The following is an 18,729-nucleotide window of genomic DNA, read 5'->3' as shown; positions in this document are numbered from 1 at the left end:
GACCAGTTTTGCTGTTAAACTGGCATACTGTCCCAGAGATAAAGTAGAAAGCGGGGGGAAAAAAAAATTTCTAAAGGAAAAAGAAAACCCACCCCGAAGTATTATTTTGCTAACAGCCTCAACTTTGCAATAAATAAACACTGCAAATGGGAAGAAAAAGCATAAAATGAAAATAAGCTGAGTGAATCATGGCACACACTCTGCACAGTATATAAATATTCATGTTAAATTACTTTTTACTCCAACTCCATGGTTCTCCTGTGTACACTTAGGGCTGAGTGGTTTCAGGAGGCCTTGGTTACCGACACAAACGCCTGTGACTTTGAGGAGAGCGTTGAGTAACTAAGAATGATTAGCACAAGGCTGAGTAATGTCCAATCCCAGTGTAAGCCCCCCCAGAGCTCAAGTACCCTCTCCGCATTTGGCAAAGGAACAGTAATCCATCTCTTGGTCCTTCTCAGTCAACGGAAACTGAGCTGAGGGAGAAAACGAGGAGAAAATCCTTAATCTTAGCAACAGAAGGATCTGGTATTTTAGCTGTGGAGCTTAAAGGGGAAAAAAAAAAAAAAAACGAAATCAAAACAAAAAGCCTGTTGAAAAGTTCAAATCTAGGTAACCGGTTGCTGAAAGAGTCTTTTGTGTGAGCGGGGAGATGGGCCTGTGTGGGCAAGAAGGAAGGAGGGCCAGCCAAGGAGGTGCCCTTCTTTCCTGCGTGGGGTGGGGGCGGGGGTCCCCTTCCTGTGGGGAGAACGCGGCTGCTGCGCTGCTAAGGGCTGGTACAGACTGTCACAGCGCTGACGGGCAGGCCTGCAGAGGGAGGCCAGTGTGCCCGGAGGCTCGGCTGGCTCAGGGGCCAACATTCTTGCCAGTCATTCGGCTCTGGCCTCCCAGTGACCTTGGGGCTAAACTACAGTCAATCCCAAAGGCCTTGATAAAGTTTGTCTTTCTGTGCAGCCATGAGCTGCTTCCCACCAAAAGCAACATTCTGAACTGTGAGCTGCTGGAATTTTCTTACAAAGACACAAAGAAATCTGTTGGCATCTTATTCTCTTAACTTATCCCAGCTTGTCACTACCTGGGAAAGGTATGGTGTGGGTAGTTTGTGTGTGAGTCTTTTTATACCATGTTAGGTAGTAGCCCGTGAGCAGAAATGGACCCTAGATAAACTAGATTATATTTAAGAACAGTTTGACTTTAAACTGAAGGGAGAGTTAGGGAGTTTGGGGCAGACATGTACATACATACCACCACATAGCACAGGGAACGCTGATCAGTGTTATGTGGCAAGCTGGATGGGAGGGGAGTTTGGGGCAGAACGGATACATGCATATGCATGGTTGAGTCCCTTTCCTATCCACCTGAAACCATCACAGTGTTGTTAATCAGCTGTACTCCAATATAAAAGTTGTTTGTTTTTTTTTTAATGTGTTAAATCTGGCTTTTTCCTGTGCCTCATGAATACAAATTAATTATGCTGGCCCTTCTTTCAAATAATAGGCTATAGTTCAAGGAGTTAAAACTTTTAAAGTATAGTTCAGTGTGTTTACTCCAATTAATTCAGTAAGCACTTCCTGAACGCATATTATGGAGCAGATGGTACACTCAGAGCTAAGAATGCCAACACAGCCAGGGTAGAGAAGAACAGAGACTTTGCAGTCAGACTGGATTCAAATTCTGGCTCTGCTGTTTCGAACTTTGAGAACTGTAGGTTAAAAAGTTGAAACTTTTGGTGCCTCAGTTTCTTCATCTGTAAAGTGGAGCTAACAAGGCCTCATAAGGCGGCTATGAGGATTTATTAAGATGCAAGTAGGATGCATAAAAAAACAATATCTGGAATCTAGGAATTCTTTGCAAATGTTTGCTGGTATTAAATCTCAGATGCTACCCGCAGAGAAGACAGCCTAACTGGCAAATGGAGGCCCCATTTCCTGCCCCTCCAATAACCCAAAAAACTCTTTATCCTTTCAAGAACTATTATTAAAGTGACTAGTAGTTTAAATCACACTGTCTTCAAAATAGCATGTTCACATGCTACCAAAAATGTCAGAGAAAAGCTGATAGGGACAGGTTGCAAGAAGTATCTGAACATTCTTTAGGAAAGGAGAAACAAAACTTAATTTGCCTTTTATACCAAAGACTCATCATTCCCTAACCCCTCATTGCTTCTGACAGGCCCTACTTCATGGGCTCAGCCTGAAATCACTGACAACTCTCTCACTTTTGACCTAGAACAGAGAAATACTAATAATCTTAGCTAACTTTCATTAAAAACTTGGTGCCAAGAACTGTGTTAGCCCTTAATGCCATTTCATCATTCGATCAGCTCAGCCATACCATGAATGTGTTTCTGCGGGATGTTTGCATCACACAGCCATCCCCACCCTCCTCCACTTTGTGCCCTGCCCTGGGAGGTTGGTCTGAACAGATTATGTTGCCTCCTCTCATGGCCTCCAACTTCTAGTTGGGTTGGGACAATGAGGAGCCTCAGAAGAGCAGGAATCTGGAGACAGGAGGGAAAGTCAGTTTGCCCCCTGCCTTCCGTAAAGTCATTTCTGGTGGACTAAGGTCGTGACTTTTCTCAGAAACCTTTTTCAACAACCTCTTCCCCATTTTGGTTCCTGTTCCTTCTTTCTACTAACTTTCCTACTGGCTTAGGCGTGGCCTCAGCTCTGTACTACTAACCCGGGTTCCCTTATGAGCCAGGGTGGTTTCCAAAACCTTTCACACACCTGTAATTTCTCCTTTTGTGAACAAGGCCTGTTTGAATGATCCTCATCTGAATACAGCAGCACCTATTTCCTGTTGGGATCCTGATGCATAGCTATTATTAGACTCATTTTACAGAATGGTCTAGAGCGGTAAAGCAACTCATCCAAGCCTCACAGCTAGTCAGTGGCAGAACTGGATTTCATAACCAAACCTGTCTAAATCCAGAGCCCACTTTCATAACTGCTGCACTGCAGCAGGGGCAAATAGTTCTGGACAAGGCAGGTAAGCTGGGAAGCCTGGGAGATGCAGCCTGGAGTAACTCCTGATGGAAACACGCAGCGGCTGGAATTACACAGTACAGGCAGTTTGCTTATCAGCCAACCTCTTTATCACGCAGGGAGCTAAGGCACATGAATTTGGGATGAAAGATGAACATCCTCCTCGGGACTCCTCGACCTAGAATCACCCATTGATACTGGGCAGAAAACATCTCCTGGTGCAGAGAGGCTGGGAAGGGCTGTCAGATCTCACTTACATTCAAATTCTGGCTGGGAGTCCCACTCCAGGGCTCCTTTGGCCTTTCTTTAACCGTCCCAGATGAACCATGAAAGGCTTTCCAAGGGGCAGAGGCTTACTTAAAACAGCAACCAGACCAAGACAGGCAATAATTGAATCTTTATCCAAAAGGAAAAACAGGGCCTCTTTTGCCCTTGAACATCTGATTCATTCACTAGACCCCAGGAGAATGCACAGGGGGAACTCACTGAGGATGACACTTGCATCTAAGCAGGACAGCCCTCTGGGTGCTGGCTTCTGTTCTTCCACCTAGGGAAGCTCAAAGATCTTTATTCAGGGCTGCATCGCTGAGACTTCTTCTGCAGGGGGAGTGATTCATCATCGCAGACTTCAGATTAAATGGAGAGAATTTTTAAACTTAGATAGTTATGTATACACATTTCCATAAATTGTTTTATGATAAAATAAGATGTCTAATTCCTCTGCCTAAAGCAAAACAAACAAACAAACAAAAAAGTTTAAGCGAAGACTCTCAAGTATGTTTTCTTCCAAGGGGTTCTGTACAATTACCTCTTGTCTGCATCTCAGCCCTCGCTGCACTGAGTTGTGTTTATAGGTCACCCCTGTACCCGAAAGTGAGGTCCTTGTAGGCAGACCATGTGCCTCTTTCATCTCTGTGTTCCCAGCCCACCACAACACCTGGAACACAGCAGGCACTCAATAAATATTGTGAGATGAAGAGACACATGGATGCCCCCCAAGCATCCTGCAAGGACTGTCATCAGAGTATTAGCCAATTATATATTGACTCATCAGCATCATACACAAAGGCAGACACCATATTTCATTTAATTTTGTACCTCCTATGTTTGGAGCATCATGACTGCTCAAAACATGTTTTGCAGGGAAAAAATGGTAATAGAGATGTAGCAAATAAGAAATAAAGCTTCATTAACTCTTGCCCTCCTGCACTATGAAAAATTCCTATTGTTCTAAGCAGTCATTTGAAGACTATCTCCTGTTTTTCCTACTGCCCCCAGCTCTCTCTCATTCCTGGCACCATGAATGTGCCCTGGACAGTTTAAACTAGCTCCTGGCTCTGCAGCCCAGCCTTGAAGTTGGAGTCTTCTTGCAGTTTCTCATGGACCTCTGCACAGTTTCCCAGATTGAAGCTTTTCTCTTAATGGCTTGTCCACTACCTTCAGTGAGAAATCGCTGTTAGGGCCCAAGTATCTTTCATAAATTCCCATTCAGGACCAGTAGGGGAGATCAGACTAAGGAATGCAGAGAGAAAGGAGCATGAATTTTGAACTGGGTATACCTGATACCAGACAGTTTTCATATTTAAAGTCACAGCCCAGAGACTCCTTAGCAATCCTGCTGATAAACACACCCTCATTACCAACAAAGAATCCAAAGGAGAACTGAACACCCCCTTGAAGGCGAACCAGAGCGTGTTAACTACCAGTGGTGACACCACAATTACAGGCAAAGGTTTGCTGGGCAGAAGGGGGCGCCTGTGAAACGCCGCAGGGCATCGACACAGTGAGCAGCAAGTTCCACCAATTAATGAAGTGCTTCTGAGCAGGAGTTCTGTCTACAAGGTTTCTGAAAGAAGCCACGGCTGCACTAGCTAAGGCCCCTGGGAACTGGGAACAAACTCACTCTCTGGCAGCGGGGACACGAGAAACCCAGCATCATCATGGCTACCAGCAGAGCCTCTCTCAAAGCCTTTCAGGAATCTCTACTATTTGTGGGAGCACTCCCCCAAAGGCCAGCATCTGTCTGCTCTCCAACACTTCCAGTGGTCGCCTGTCTTAACTGTCCCTCACTCCAGTTAAAAAGCAAGAGGGCGCCCTTACACTCCGCTCATGATTGGGATCCTTGGTGACACTCATCAGGAATGCCTCCATCAGACACCCTGCTGGAGAGGTGATCCCAGCATTTTCACTTTGCCAGAAATGCCATATATTCACAAATCCAGATATGGAACTTTGTCAGCATGCTCTTAAATTCCTAACAGAATTGGAGGGAAAAAATAGACCCTCATTGATGTGACCGATATGCCAATTAAGGACACAAGTCTTTCTTCTTTCACTTTTTGTGTTGTTTTCCCAACATAATCACAGGGGGAGGTGAGTGACAAGTAACGCAATCTCTGTTGTATGTTTGCCACAAAGAACACTCATAAATCTTCCCATGGGGGCGAGTGGTGGATGTTGATCTGCATTTTTTTCAAAGAAAATAAAGAAAATATGTAGATTGGTTTAATAAGGTAATGTTTTGGAAAACAATAGAAATTAAGTTTTAAATTAGCTTAAGTTTTTACTAAATCCAGACTCTCTGAACCAACTAACAAAACAAATAAATATTAAAAAAAAAAAATCCTAAAAGAGAGTCTGTGAGGTTTTCTGTTCAATGGTTCCCAACACTGTACATCTATTTGTCTTTTCTGGTCAGTATATCTCCATTATTCCAGAAGGGATTTCAATTCACTTTTAGAATGATGTCTCTTAAAATTGCCACTTCTGCAACCTGTGGCCAAATATGAGGCTCCGTTGGGAACCACCAGTGATCATATCTCAATTGCTTAACCCCAGGGTTAGCATCTGACCCACAGCAGGCCAATCAAAGTTCTTCCCAGTGATTTTCAGAATATAGTTAAAGAGGAAACATCTGTTCCTTTTGGGTGGGAAGCTGAAGAAGGGATCTCTGGATTCCAGATATGGGCAAGTGTTTTGTGTAAAGAAATGAAGGTGACCTGCAGAGAAAGGCAAAGACACGATAAGGAGACATTCTGGTCCTTGGTCTCGGGTGTATTTGGTGGATTGATACATAATGGGCCCCAATAAGCCACGCCTCCTGGGATACACAGCCTTGCACAGTCCCCGTCCACATTAACTTGGTCGGGTCTTGGCCAAATGACTTGCTTTGGCCATAGGACATCAGCAAATGCAATGCAAGCACAGGCTTGGAAAGCACTTGCACAATGGGACCTACACTTTCTCTTGCTGCTTTCAGAACTTGGTCCTCCGGCCTGCTGGAGATAGATGACCCAGCCAATAGTCAGCAACAGTTGCCAGACATGAAAAAGATCATCATAAATCATTCGGTCCCAGTCACGCCATGATGGAAGGTAAAAGAAAATTCCAGGTGTCCCAAACACCCCAGCCATCTAGCTAAGGTCACAGCAGTAACACTACGCCCAGGTTGATACCACATGGAGCAGAGATGAGTTTCCCAGATGAACCCAGCCCAAGTCACCAATCCACAGATTCATCATCAAGTAAAGATTTGTCTGAATTTAAACTAAAAGTCACTCGATTCTGAAGTGGCTTGTTATTAAGATGAAGCTGACTCATACAGCCTTCTTGAAGGTACTCTATCCCTGCTTTTCTCATAAAGGCAATATATTCCCCATTTTGTCCAATTTGCTGTGTAGGATTAAGTGCCTTCCTAATAGCCAATCACTCCTTTTCCTTTGACTATAAAATCCTCATTTTGTGTAAGGATGCAATGTATGCAACTAATTACTCTGTCCATTTCTCTTGCAGCTATATATGGTCATGTGACACAGTTGAAACCTTAAAGAAAGATATGAACAATTAATAAGATGTTCCATACCTCTTCTACTTTCTACCTTCTTTCTTACTAGAACACAGATGTGATGACTGGAGCCATAGCAGCCACTTTGAGTGAATAAGTAAAAAAAAAAAAAAAGGTGTGAATGAGCCATGAGTAAAAACTAAAAAAAGAGATGTCAGGCCTTATTGAGCTTCTAAAGCAATGCCAGTACCCATCTAACTCCAGAAGGGTTATTGTACAACAAAATCAGAAACTTGGTTCCAAGACACCTGTGTAAAGTGAGCTTCTATTGCACACAGCCAAATAAAATATTAAATGATTTAAGTTAGATTTTTGTCATTTGTGACCAGAAGAGTCCTGACTAGTGACTGGGCCTTTTCTCTGGGGAGTCCTCTGGCTACTTCTGAACTGTACACCTTAAGGTGCCTGATCCCCCTTACCCTCTGATTTGCCTGTAAACACAAAGTCATTTCTGTTTTCTCCCTGAAAATAAATGAGATAGTGGATATTTCCAAAAAGTATTTTATCAAAATATAAAAAAATAAAACAAACATACTAGAAATAAATAGCATGTAATTGCCTTGTTCCCATATTGGACCCTAAAAACACCAAATAAGATTTAAGAGCCCCTATTCTAATCTCTTTACTTTATTAGTTCTCAAAGTGGAGCCCACAGACCAGACCATCAGCATCTTCTGAGAACTTGTTAGAAATGCAAATTCCCAGGCCATAGCCCAAACCTACTGAATCCAAACCATGGGGGTGGGGTACTTTAACAAGCTTTTTAGGAGATTCTGATGTAGCTGGGGTCTGACAGCCACTACCTTAGGATAATTATTTGCCAGTTTCTTGTGGATAATTAAGCCCTGGCTCCTTTTCTTCCAGTCAGTGTTGGGAAGAGCCAAGGTTTGGAGTCAGAGTCCTTAATGTCATACTGTGACCCTGCCATATTATCTGTGACATCTTGGGCCAGTTGATCAACTCCTAACTCTTTGGGGTCCTAATTTCTGTACAGGTAAAATGGAATATCACTTGGTATGAGTCTTTAAAGGTTAAATGTGATGAGACCAGCAAAATGACTACTCACTGTTCTACTACATGCAGGTACTGAACAAAGTCAGCTAGTCCTTTTAAAGTCTGCATCTCAGTTATGTGGCCATGGAAACAAATGTCTGGTGTACACAGTCATCTTACCTTTAAAAAAAAAAATTCCCTAAATTCAGTTCAAATCTCCCAATACTCCTAGATATTCCAATTCAGCCAGATGTCAAGATGAAGAGTCTAGCTTATTTCTTACCTGATTTACTGGAATTTACTGACACTCATCACTCCCTAGTGGTTAATCTGGCCTTTCCTGGCTGAGGCTAGAGAAATTTACCTCCCTTAGAGAATTTCCATCCTCCTCACCTCCAAGGGTCTTCCATCAATCTGCTTCTCTACATTGAAACATAAACAGCCTCCAACCTATCATAAACGCTCCCAGAGTTAATCACATTCAGAAACAACCATTCACTCACAGGACTCAATTCAGAAACATCGGAGTGTAATATAGACATGGGAACATAGTCTGTTTTTTTGTTTGTTTGGTTTTTTTATTGTTTTGAATAAAGAACCCACATCCATAATTGAAAGGTTTAAATATTAAAAAAAGAAGGTAATGCAAAGTGATTCTCTTTTCACCTCTAGCCCTTAGGTTCCTACTCAGAGCCAACCATGCTCATAAGCTTTTTAGGTAAATTTACATAGTCTAAATGTGGAAAAATCATGGGAAAAAACATTGTGTGTGTGTGTGTCTATGTATCTCATCCTTCGTTTTCTACAAGAGGTAGTACTATACACAGCTTGGACCAGGAATATGGAAAGCATGACTAATAAGACTAACAAGAAATCTTGATAATCTGCAAAGTTTGACTCAGGGGAAGCCTGATAATCTGAGTGGTATTTTCTGCAATATAAAGGAACCCTGTCCTGTCTGTGTGTCTCTGACTGCACGCAGTTGCTCTCCTGATGGCTGTGTCTGTGTGTGTGTGTGCTCATGCAGACATATATACATGCATATATGTCTCCTTTACTCTGCACACAGCTGTGGCTATACACATCTTCGGGGATCAACTTGGCCTCTATCACACTAGCCTGGGCACTCCTCAGTCCTGATTTCTGGTCCCTGGGTTGAACTGCCCTTGGAAGGCCTTGAGATGGTAACTGGCTCTCTGTTAATTTTTCTAATGTCCAAGTCTTGTGGCAACAACACAATTTCCTGGGGACTCACACTTGACACTGCTCAAGTTTTAAAGCCCCGTCTCCCTGCTGTCCACCTTCTTCTGCACTTCTCACACCCACCGGACAACCGTCCTGTGGGGTCTTAGTCCATTCCTCCTGCAGATTAACAAATGTGAAGAAACCAACAAAATTCTGTAAAGCAATTATCTTTCAGTGTAAAAAATAAATATTTGTTTTAAAAAATACTGATTTCTGTCCCCCCACAAAAAAAAACAAACCAAAAAAAGAAAAAAAAAGGGCAGGGGGGAACATGGGGCCCAGGCCTAGGCTCAGGGAAATTCCCAAAGGAACACAACCCAGAGGACCTGGGATGGTGTCTCTAGAATCAGCTTGGACAAAGCGGGGTTGGATGTCTACATTAGTGGATTTGAATCCTGGCTTCATTACATGAAAGCTGTGTTTTCTTGGCTCTGGAGGCTCAGCTTCAATATCTGAAAAGTGGGATAATAATAATTACATATAGATTGATTAGAATTATTTTTTAAAAGACAGAACACCAAATAGTAAATATTATATGCTGTTGTTGTTTAGTCGCTCAGTCGTGTCCAACTCTTTGTGACCCCATGGACTGTAGCCCGCCAGTCTCCTCTGTCCATGGGATTTCCCAGGCAAGAATACTGGAGAGGGTAGCCATTTCCTTCTCCAGCAGCTCTTCCCCATCCAGGAATCAAACCCAAGTCTTCTGTATTCACAAGCAGATTCTTTACCACTGAGCCACCTGGGAAGCCCAAATATTATAGGAGAATGATAATTTTTCCAAAATTTTAAGTTACATTCCTGTATTTCTAAAAGAGATTCACCCTCAGAGCTCTGGCTTTCTTTCTTTTTCTGTAAACTTTACTAGCACATGTAGAAAGCTTACACATAAGGGATACAGAGATGATCAAGACACTGCCTTTGTCCTCTAGAGGCAGAAGATGTGGTGGAGACAGCCAGCCAGTTCCTACGGGTCAGTGTAGGCTTCCTTCTCTGGAGGTGAAATGAAAAACTGGAAACTTGAGAGCATTTATCTACCTGCTGTTGACAAAATAAAAGGCAGAGGTGGGTCTAGGGTGGGTATGACTGCTGGACCAAGGTCAAGAGTGGAAACACAGGTTTCCTGGCATATTTCCTCAATCAGGCCCAGGCTCACAGGGTCACTTGATTCCCCACCCAGTTCCTCTCCAGGATTTTTCAAATACTCTAGCCTCTGCCACAGGTGCTTCCATTTCTGAGCTTCTAGCTGAGCAGGGACAGAGGATTCACCCTCCTCTGCACCCAGGCATGTCCTTCCACCGTTCACATGCGGGACCCGATGTGACCTCCAGATGAAGTGTCCTAAAACAAGCCTCTGAGGATAACCTGTCAGGCACACAATTCAGCAACAGGGCAGGGAATCTTTCCTGGCTTCCACAGATAGGGACTTCCATCACAGCATGAGATTTGTTTACCCTTATCTTGGCACACAAGAACAAGTGATGCTACACCTATTATAAACCCAGCATTCCTGCATCTGTGGGTAGGTTTCTGTGTAAATCTTCAGGAAACACTGAGTGTTCACTTGTGTTTGCTGCCTCTTCCTAGCTCCAGGCTCACAGAAGCGTCCATCTTACTAGAGGACACACTGGCTTTTATCTGTAGAATGAACAAAAGACAAAAGATGGGAGCAACCAGCATCCCTGCTGTCACAGAAACCCCACCACCCAGGGCATGTCTCCTCTCTCAGCTGAACTGCCCCTCCCCTCTTGACTAGGGCCTGAAATATCCACCAGGCCCTAGTGAGCTCTGTCCTCAACAGCTTGGAACAGCAGAACTCATCGGCTTTCACCCCGTGACTCCTGTAGACTCACCCTGTTCAGGACGGTTAGTACCAATAGATGATGCTGAGCGGGGTGAGGAAACTGTCCAAGTGGGCCCAAGTAGCATCAATAGGCCCAAGCCAAAAGACCCGGATGAGGAAGTGGGTGGGGAAACCCTCCATAAGGGCCCACAACTGATTAAACATCAAACATCCAAGTAAATGTCTTTAGCCTGAGTGTGTCTGTCTCAAAGACAACAAGATGGCCTAAGAAAAAAAGAAATGTATTTTAAAAAATCATTAGCAATAACAACAGTAGCTTTGGCATCCTTACCTTATAGAGTGCTAGGCTCCACTGGGCACTCTCTCATTTGCCCTTTACCTGCCAGGCCCATTACCTTGCAGAGTTTACAACAGCCCAGAGAGGGGTGTACTGTTAAAACTAGGGAATGGAAGCACAGAGCTGTTAAGTAATTTGCCCGAGGTCACATAGATATGAGAGATAAAGATCTCAATTAGAACACTTCTAATTCTAGTGGTCAGACTTCTGAGTCTTTGTTCTAAATCACTACTTCCCAAGACTTAATACTCACCAGCATCACCTGTTGTTGTTGTTGTTGTTGTTTAGACGCCAAGTTGTGTCCGACTCTTTGCAGCCCCATGGACTATATTCTGCCAGGTTCCTCTGTCCATGGAATTTCCCCTGAAAAAATACTGGAGTGGTGATCTTGTTGAAATGCAGATCCTGGTTCAGCCAATCAGGGCAGGGTTGGGGAGGGCTTGAGATCCCACATTTCCCAGCATGCTCAGCTCCCAGGTGAGGCCCATACTGCCTATTGGTAACCACTATTGGAGAAGCAAAGGTCGGTCTGACCTAGCCCTGCAAAGGGAAAATGTGAGTACCTCTGTAGATCCACCAACTGCTGTCCACAGAGAAAGGAGAACAGAAATCGAGACTGAGCTGGTAGAAATTTTATAACTATTTGACTTTTATTTTATGTATGCTAAAGCTAATACTTATTTTACAAATTGGTCTTAAAGGTCATTTTATTATGTTCTTACTTCATTCTTCTAATGATTTATATCTATGTTATTTTACAAAGGTGTCAGTTCACAAAAAGCCGTAAGTTATAAAACAAACAACCTGGCCCTTTTTTTTTTTTTTTTTTTGGCAGATTATTTAAAAATTGCATCTCTAAACTACTACACTGTCCTTGGGAGTCTAGGACCAGGGTGCTTGTGGGTCTGTGTGTGTGTATGTCTCTGGGTGTGGGTAGAGGTACCTGTGCATATCTGTCTGACCCACCTCAATTCTCATTTCATGTAGTTTCCTTTTCCTTATGGTTTTAAGGTCATTTCTTTCTATATAGCTTCATATGCAGATGGAGACTACCATCCATAAAACTCCTCAAGTAACGTGGATTCTAGTTTGCACTTTGCTAGTTTTGGAACCTTGGCCAAGTCACTCAACCGCTCTGTGGCTTATCTGTAGGGTAAATAGCAACCCACTCCAGTATTCTTCCCTGGAAAATACCATGGACAGAGGAGCCTAGGGGGCTACCATTCATGGGGCCACCAGAGTTGGACACAACTGAATACCCACAGCACAAAGCCCACTCACTGCGTGGCAGGGATACAATGATATAAAGCATATAAAGTGCTTAGCATAACATCTGGAACCATCTCTAGTGATTAATCGAACAGATACAATTATTATTGGGGAAAAAAAAAACAAACAGCAATAAATAAGTTCGTATTAGACATTCATCGACTTATTAGCATTTTTGAGGAAATGCCTTGATACTCTGCTAAGCACAGGGAAAGCAAGATGCTTCTCTCAACAAAATTAAATTAAAATTTCTTCTTCAACTTAAAACAGTTAAGGGCCCCATTTCTCACAAAAGTCAACTACAGTGAAATTTTAATCCAAACCGTTTCGCAGAATAGTGCCCCAAGGCACTGCAAGATGTCTGATCATCAAGCAAAAATGTAATTATTTTCTTTCTGCTCCAGAAACTTAGGCAGGTGAGTGAACTAACACAGTTTAGAAAGATTTTCACTAACAAGGCCTGAAACAAGGAGGTTTTATTTAACCTTCAGTTAAGCAGAAATCCGGTTAACTAGAGATTGTCAAGGTAGGAGGGTTCCTGGTCGATGATTTTAGATTCTGCCTGTAAGTCATTTACATAATAACTCAGGAGGCAGAAGGCCGTGGGGCTTGAGGATGAGGAAGGAAAAGGACTGAGAGACTGAGGTCGGTATTGATAAGTGTTGATCTAGTCCTTCACCATGGGGACGGAAATTTGTAAATTGCTAGGTGAGAGAAAAATTCCCCTGGTGGGAAAGAAATCTTTTTGACCTTGCCAAAATGGCAGACATCATGCTCAGGTTAATGTCGTGTATAAGCGCCTGCAGGGATGTAGTGATTCAGTACAACAGGCTGAAATCCAATTTATTTATCTTAGTTGGCACATCCCCAAAGCTCTAATGACTCAGACCCTCCCATGGTAGTACATTCATTTGTCAAATTAGTCAGGGTCCCGAGGTTGTTTTTTTCCCCTCTCCCTGGGCCATCTTTATATGGAAAGTTCAGGCTCCTTTTCCTAGTGGGGCCATCTTCCATCAGTTTATTTCTACAATCAGTATGCATGTGCTAAATTCTCAGAAACCTGTCTGAAACCCTTGGACGTAACTGCTCTGGGGGAATCATGGCCCAGTTAAAGGAGGAGGAAGAGGAAAAGGAAAAACTGAGTTAATGCTGCATTTTGCTTCAAATTGTGTGTGTCGATGGGACACACAGTGGTTGGAGTGCAAAGAGGACATGTCTAGTGGGGCTTGGATACAGACATGCCTGGGTCCATATTTGTAACCAAGTGGGACCTTACAGGGCCTTCCCAGGACAGGGCTTCCCCCATATCCTCCATTAACTCCTCTCTTGAGTACCTTGATAATAATAGTGTGTATGTGTGTGTGCTCAATCATCTTTCTTCAACTCTTTGCGACTCTGTGGACTACAGTAGCCCACCAGGCTCCCCTGTCTAGAGAATTTTCCAGGCATGAATACTGGAGTGGGTTGCCATTTCCTATCCTGAAAGATGATGCTGTGAAAGTGCTGCACTCAATATGCCAACAAATTTGGAAAACTCAGCAGTGGCCACAGGACTGGAAAAGGTCAGTTTTCATTCCAATCCCAAAGAAAGGCAATGCCAAAGAATGCTCAAACTACTGCACAATTGCACTCATCTCACATGCTAGTAGAGTAATGCTTAAAATTCTCCAAGCCAGCCTTCAGCAATATGTGAACCGTGAACTTCCTGATGTTCAAGCTGGTTTTAGAAAAGGCAGAGGAACCAGAGATCAAATTGCCAACATCCTCTGGATCATGGAAAAAGAAAGAGAGTTCCAGAAAAACATTTATTTCTGCTTTATTGATTATGCCAAAGCCTTTGACTGTGTGGATCACAATAAACTGTGGAAAATTCTGAAAGAGATGGGAATACCAGACCACCTGATCTGCCTCTTGAGAAATTTGTATGCAGGTCAGGAAGCAACAGTTAGAACTGGACACAGAACAACAGACTGGTTCCAAATAGGAAAAGGAGTACGTCAAGGCTGTATATTATTACCCTGTTTATTTAACTTATATGCAGAGTACATCATGAGAAACGCTGGACTGGAAGAAGTACAAGCTGGAATCAAGATTGCTGGGAGAAATATCAATAACCTCAGATATGCAGATGACACCACCCTTATGGCAGAAAGTGAAGAGGAACTAAAAAGCCTCTTGATGAAGGTGAAAGCGGAGAGTGAAACAGTTGGCTTAAAGCTCAACATTCAGAAAACGAAGATCATGGCATCTAGTCCCATCACTTCATGGGAAATAGATGGGGAAACAGTGGAAACAGTGTCAGACTTTATTTTTCTGGGCTCCAAAATCACTGCAGATGGTGACTGAAGCCATGAAATTAAAAGACGCTTACTCCTTGGAAGGAACGTTATGACCAACCTAGATAGCATATTCAAAAGCAGAGACATTACTTTGCCAACAAAGTTTTATCTAGTCAAGGCTATGGTTTTTCCTGTGGTCATGTATGGATGTGAGAGTTGGACTGTAAAGAAGGCTGAGTGCCGAAGAATTGATGCTTTTGAACTGTGGTGTTGGAGAAGACTCTTGAGAGTCCCTTGGACTGCAAGGAGATCCAACCAGTCCATTCTGAAGATCAGCCCTGGGATTTCTTTGGAAGGAATGATGCTAAAGCTGAAACTCCAGTACTTTGGCCACCTCATGCGAAGAGTTGACTCATTGGAAAAGACTCTGATGCTAGGAGGGATTGGGGGCAGGAGGAGAAGGGGATGACAGAGGATGAGATGGCTGGATGGCATCACTGACTCAATGGATGTGAGTCTGAGTGAACTCCAGGAGTTGGTGATGGACAGGGAGGCCTGGCGTGCTGCGATTCATGGGGTCGCAAAGAGTCAGACAGGACTGAGTGACTGATCTGATCTGATCTGATCTGACCCCAGGGGATCTTCCTGACCCAGGGATCAAAACTGAATTCTTTACCACTGCACCACCTGGGAAACCCTGATAATAATAGTATTTGATGCAAATTTCCTTAGTTGTTTTGCACATTTTAAAACCCCCCACCAAATGGAAGATGTTAACTACTTGATAGCTCCAGGCCTCCTGTAGCCTAAGGACTGATAAAGTTCACCTCTGTGACACCACCCCGTTTCCTTATTGGCCAATCAGAGAATTGTGTACAATCTTTTCTGGTACCCTGTGACCATCCACCCCTCACCTGGCTTTTGAAGATGCTTTGCCAAAACCCTTTGGGGGAGCTGGAGGCTTCTTAGGATATGAGCCATCTCCTTGCCTGGCCCTGCAATAAAACTTCCTCTGCTCCAATTTCAGTCGTTTTGGTTTGTTTGAGCTCTTTGTGCAGCAGACATATGAATTTGCATTAACATATCCAGTTGAATGACTTGCCAGCTCTGTGATAGGCACAAGTCACCTCTGACATTTCACCTTCCCCAGCTCTAAAATGGGAGTTAGGGTGATAATAGAACCCACCCTCTGAAGTTGTGAGGAATGTTGACCAGGTAATGATTACAAGTAGTTAGCACAGTATCTGGCACAGAATAAATCCCCCTGCCATCTCGGAGAATAGGACCTCATCTTTTTGCTAGTTCATAATGAAGAGTGACAGAATATACTACCCTCAAAGAGGCCACTTTGGTACAAGGATTATTTTGAATTGAAGGCAGTCAAATAACTCATTTAGTCAACTGGAATCAACCCCTCATGGAATGAACTTTAGCAGATTCTTTTCTTTGTTCTCTTTAATTGGCCCTTATTGCTTTCCTCTTCCTCTTCTTTTTTTTTTTAATTTATCTTCCTTGACCCACTTTACTCCATCAAGCTTCCTCCTGGTTCTACTTAACACCTTAGTTTTGCAAACCTGAGCACATCCCTGAAACTCAAAACCACTTTTTGAAGAAATATTTCTCTTGACACATACAGGATGACAGTATCAGGCAAATCCAAAGAAGGATTCATTTATTCAGTACATATTTGTTAAGCCTTTACTGTGTGCAGGACATGACATTGGACACTGAGGGTGTGACACTGACATGTCAAAGTCTGGGTTCCTGGAGAAACAGGGAATGATGAGCAAATAAGCAAATAGCATCACTACTGTGATGGGCTTCCCAGGTGGCTGAAGAACCCACCTGCCAATGCAGGAGACACAAGAGACAGGGGTTTGATCCCTGGGTCAGGAGGATCCTCTGGAGGAGGAAATGGCAACCCACTCCAGTATTCTTGCCTGGGAAATCCCATGGACAGAGGAGGCTGGAGGGCTACAGTCCACAGGGTCACACAGAGTTGGGCACGACTGGGCGACTAAGCACTCTCTATTGGTATTCTAATAGGCATTTTAGGAAACAAGAAGAGGCCAAAGTGAGGTGGGTAGCAGGCTGGTTAGCAAAGCTCTCTCTAAAGGAGGGGTTCCCAAGCTCTAGGATCTAATGTCTGATGATCTGAGATGGAGCTGACGTGATAGTAATAATAAAGTGCACAATAAATGTAATGTGCTTGAATCATTCTGAAACCATCCCCACCCCAAACTCCGGTCCGTGGAAAAATGTTTTTTCACGAAACTGGTCCCCAGTGCTAAAAAGGCTGGGTACCACTTAATTGACTTAATTGGAAGCAGAAAGAATGAGAGAAATTTAGCTTTGTGAAGAGTGAGATAAACCAAGGACTGGAGTGGCTGAGACATAGAGGGTGATTGGGAAACTGGCAGAAAATAAGGCCAGATGGATGACGAAAAGTCAGACTTGTGAATGAATGCAAAGGCAATGGCTTCATCACCCACAGATGGGACCAAGAGAAGTGTGGAGTATGAAGAGAGGGGAACTCAGCCATATGCGTTGCTATCTTGGGCAAGGTGGGTAGTGGGAGGTTACCCTCCACTCCAAGGCACTGTCCTGTACCTGAATCTTGGCTCTGCAAATCACTAGCGGTGTTGCCATCAACAAGATGCTTGAATAGACTATTCCTCTGCTTTTGATTCTGTAAAATGTTGCTCTTACAACCATTGAACTTCATCTTCTTCAGCATTAGTGGTTGGGGCACAGACTTGGATTACTGTAATGTTCAATGGTTTGCCTTGGAAACAAACTGAGATCATTCTGCTGTTTTTGAGGCTGCACCCAAGTACTGCATTTTGCACTCTTTCGTTGACTCTGAGGGCTACTCCATTTCTTCAAAGGGATTCTTGCCCAGAGTAGTAGATATAATGTCATCTGAATTAAATTTGCCCATTCTTGTCCATTTTAGTTCAGTGATTCTTAAAATACCAATGATTCCTAAAATGCCTACCTCATAGGTGAGGATTAGATAAGTGAATGCATATAAAGCTATTAGGGTGGTGCTAGATACAGTAATGGAGAAGGCAATGGCACCCCACTCCAGCACTCTTGCCTGGAAAATCCCATGGACAGAGGAGCCTGGTAGGCTGCAGTCCCTGGGGTTGCTAAGAGTCAGACATGACTGAGCGACTTCACTTTCACTTTTCCCTTTCATGCATTGGAGAAGGAAATGGCAACCCACTCCAGTGTTCTTGCCTGGAGAATCCCAGGGACGGGGGAGCCTGGTGGGCTGCCATCTATGGGGTCGCACAGAGTCAGACACGACTGAAGTGACTTAGCAGCAGCAGCAGCAGCAGCAGATACAGTAAGCACTCTAAATATTAGCTAGTTCTGTCCTGTTTGTTTATAACACCCCCGTGAATTCTCTGACCTTGAGGCTAGTTCCTCCAGCATGAAGGTTCAGAAACCCCAAAATATATAAAATACTAAAAGGTGATAAGTGAGTTGAATAAGTGAGAAAGAAAGGGAGCAGGAAAGGGGGAAAAGGGTATTGTGGATGAAAAATGTCTCCTGCCATATCAGTAAACAAACGGACATTGCAGAGATCAAGCCATCAGCCACTGCAGCTGCTCTGCTCAGCACCCTGAGGGGATTCAGGAAGGAAAACAAAAAACAAACAAACAAACAAAAAAGGGATATTGTCCCTACATAGTTAAGGTGCATATTAAAGGAAGGATCTCAATGAGCCCAGGCACTTGCATCTTCCCGTAAATAGAAAAGTGTGAAATTCATTAACTTGAGATATTCCGTTTTTCTTTAATTAACAGTAATCTTTTGGTTTTTGACTACCTAAGTTTTGTTGCAAAAGTTCCTATCTAGCTTGGCTCCATTTCTGTCATTTTTGTAACCGTCCCTCAGAGCTACATGAGAGGTTGCCTCCCGGGCTTAAGTCCTCAGCAAGTCTGTGGAATAAAACCTAATTCTCA

General features: G+C 43.4%; 1 long non-coding RNA gene across 1 annotated transcript; it reads right to left on the bottom strand.

Moving 5' to 3' along the window:
* Positions 1-8,380: 8,380 nt before the first annotated feature.
* Positions 8,381-13,407, bottom strand: LOC147359618 (uncharacterized). The gene is made up of 3 exons (XR_015141071.1): positions 11,461-13,407; positions 10,920-11,134; positions 8,381-10,704 (listed from the first exon to the last, which is right to left on the bottom strand). It is a non-coding gene; the product is annotated as an uncharacterized LOC147359618 (long non-coding RNA).
* Between the last annotated feature and the right edge of the window lie 5,322 nt (positions 13,408-18,729).

The sequence above is a fragment of the Bos grunniens genome, chromosome 14 (assembly GCF_055505025.1).
Source record: "Bos grunniens cultivar Pamir isolate PY7600 chromosome 14, Bosgru_T2T1.0, whole genome shotgun sequence".
NCBI classification, from domain to species: domain Eukaryota; kingdom Metazoa; phylum Chordata; class Mammalia; order Artiodactyla; family Bovidae; genus Bos; species Bos grunniens.
The sequence above is the reverse complement of the archived record's forward strand: the minus strand, read 5'-3'. Positions and strand labels throughout refer to the sequence as shown.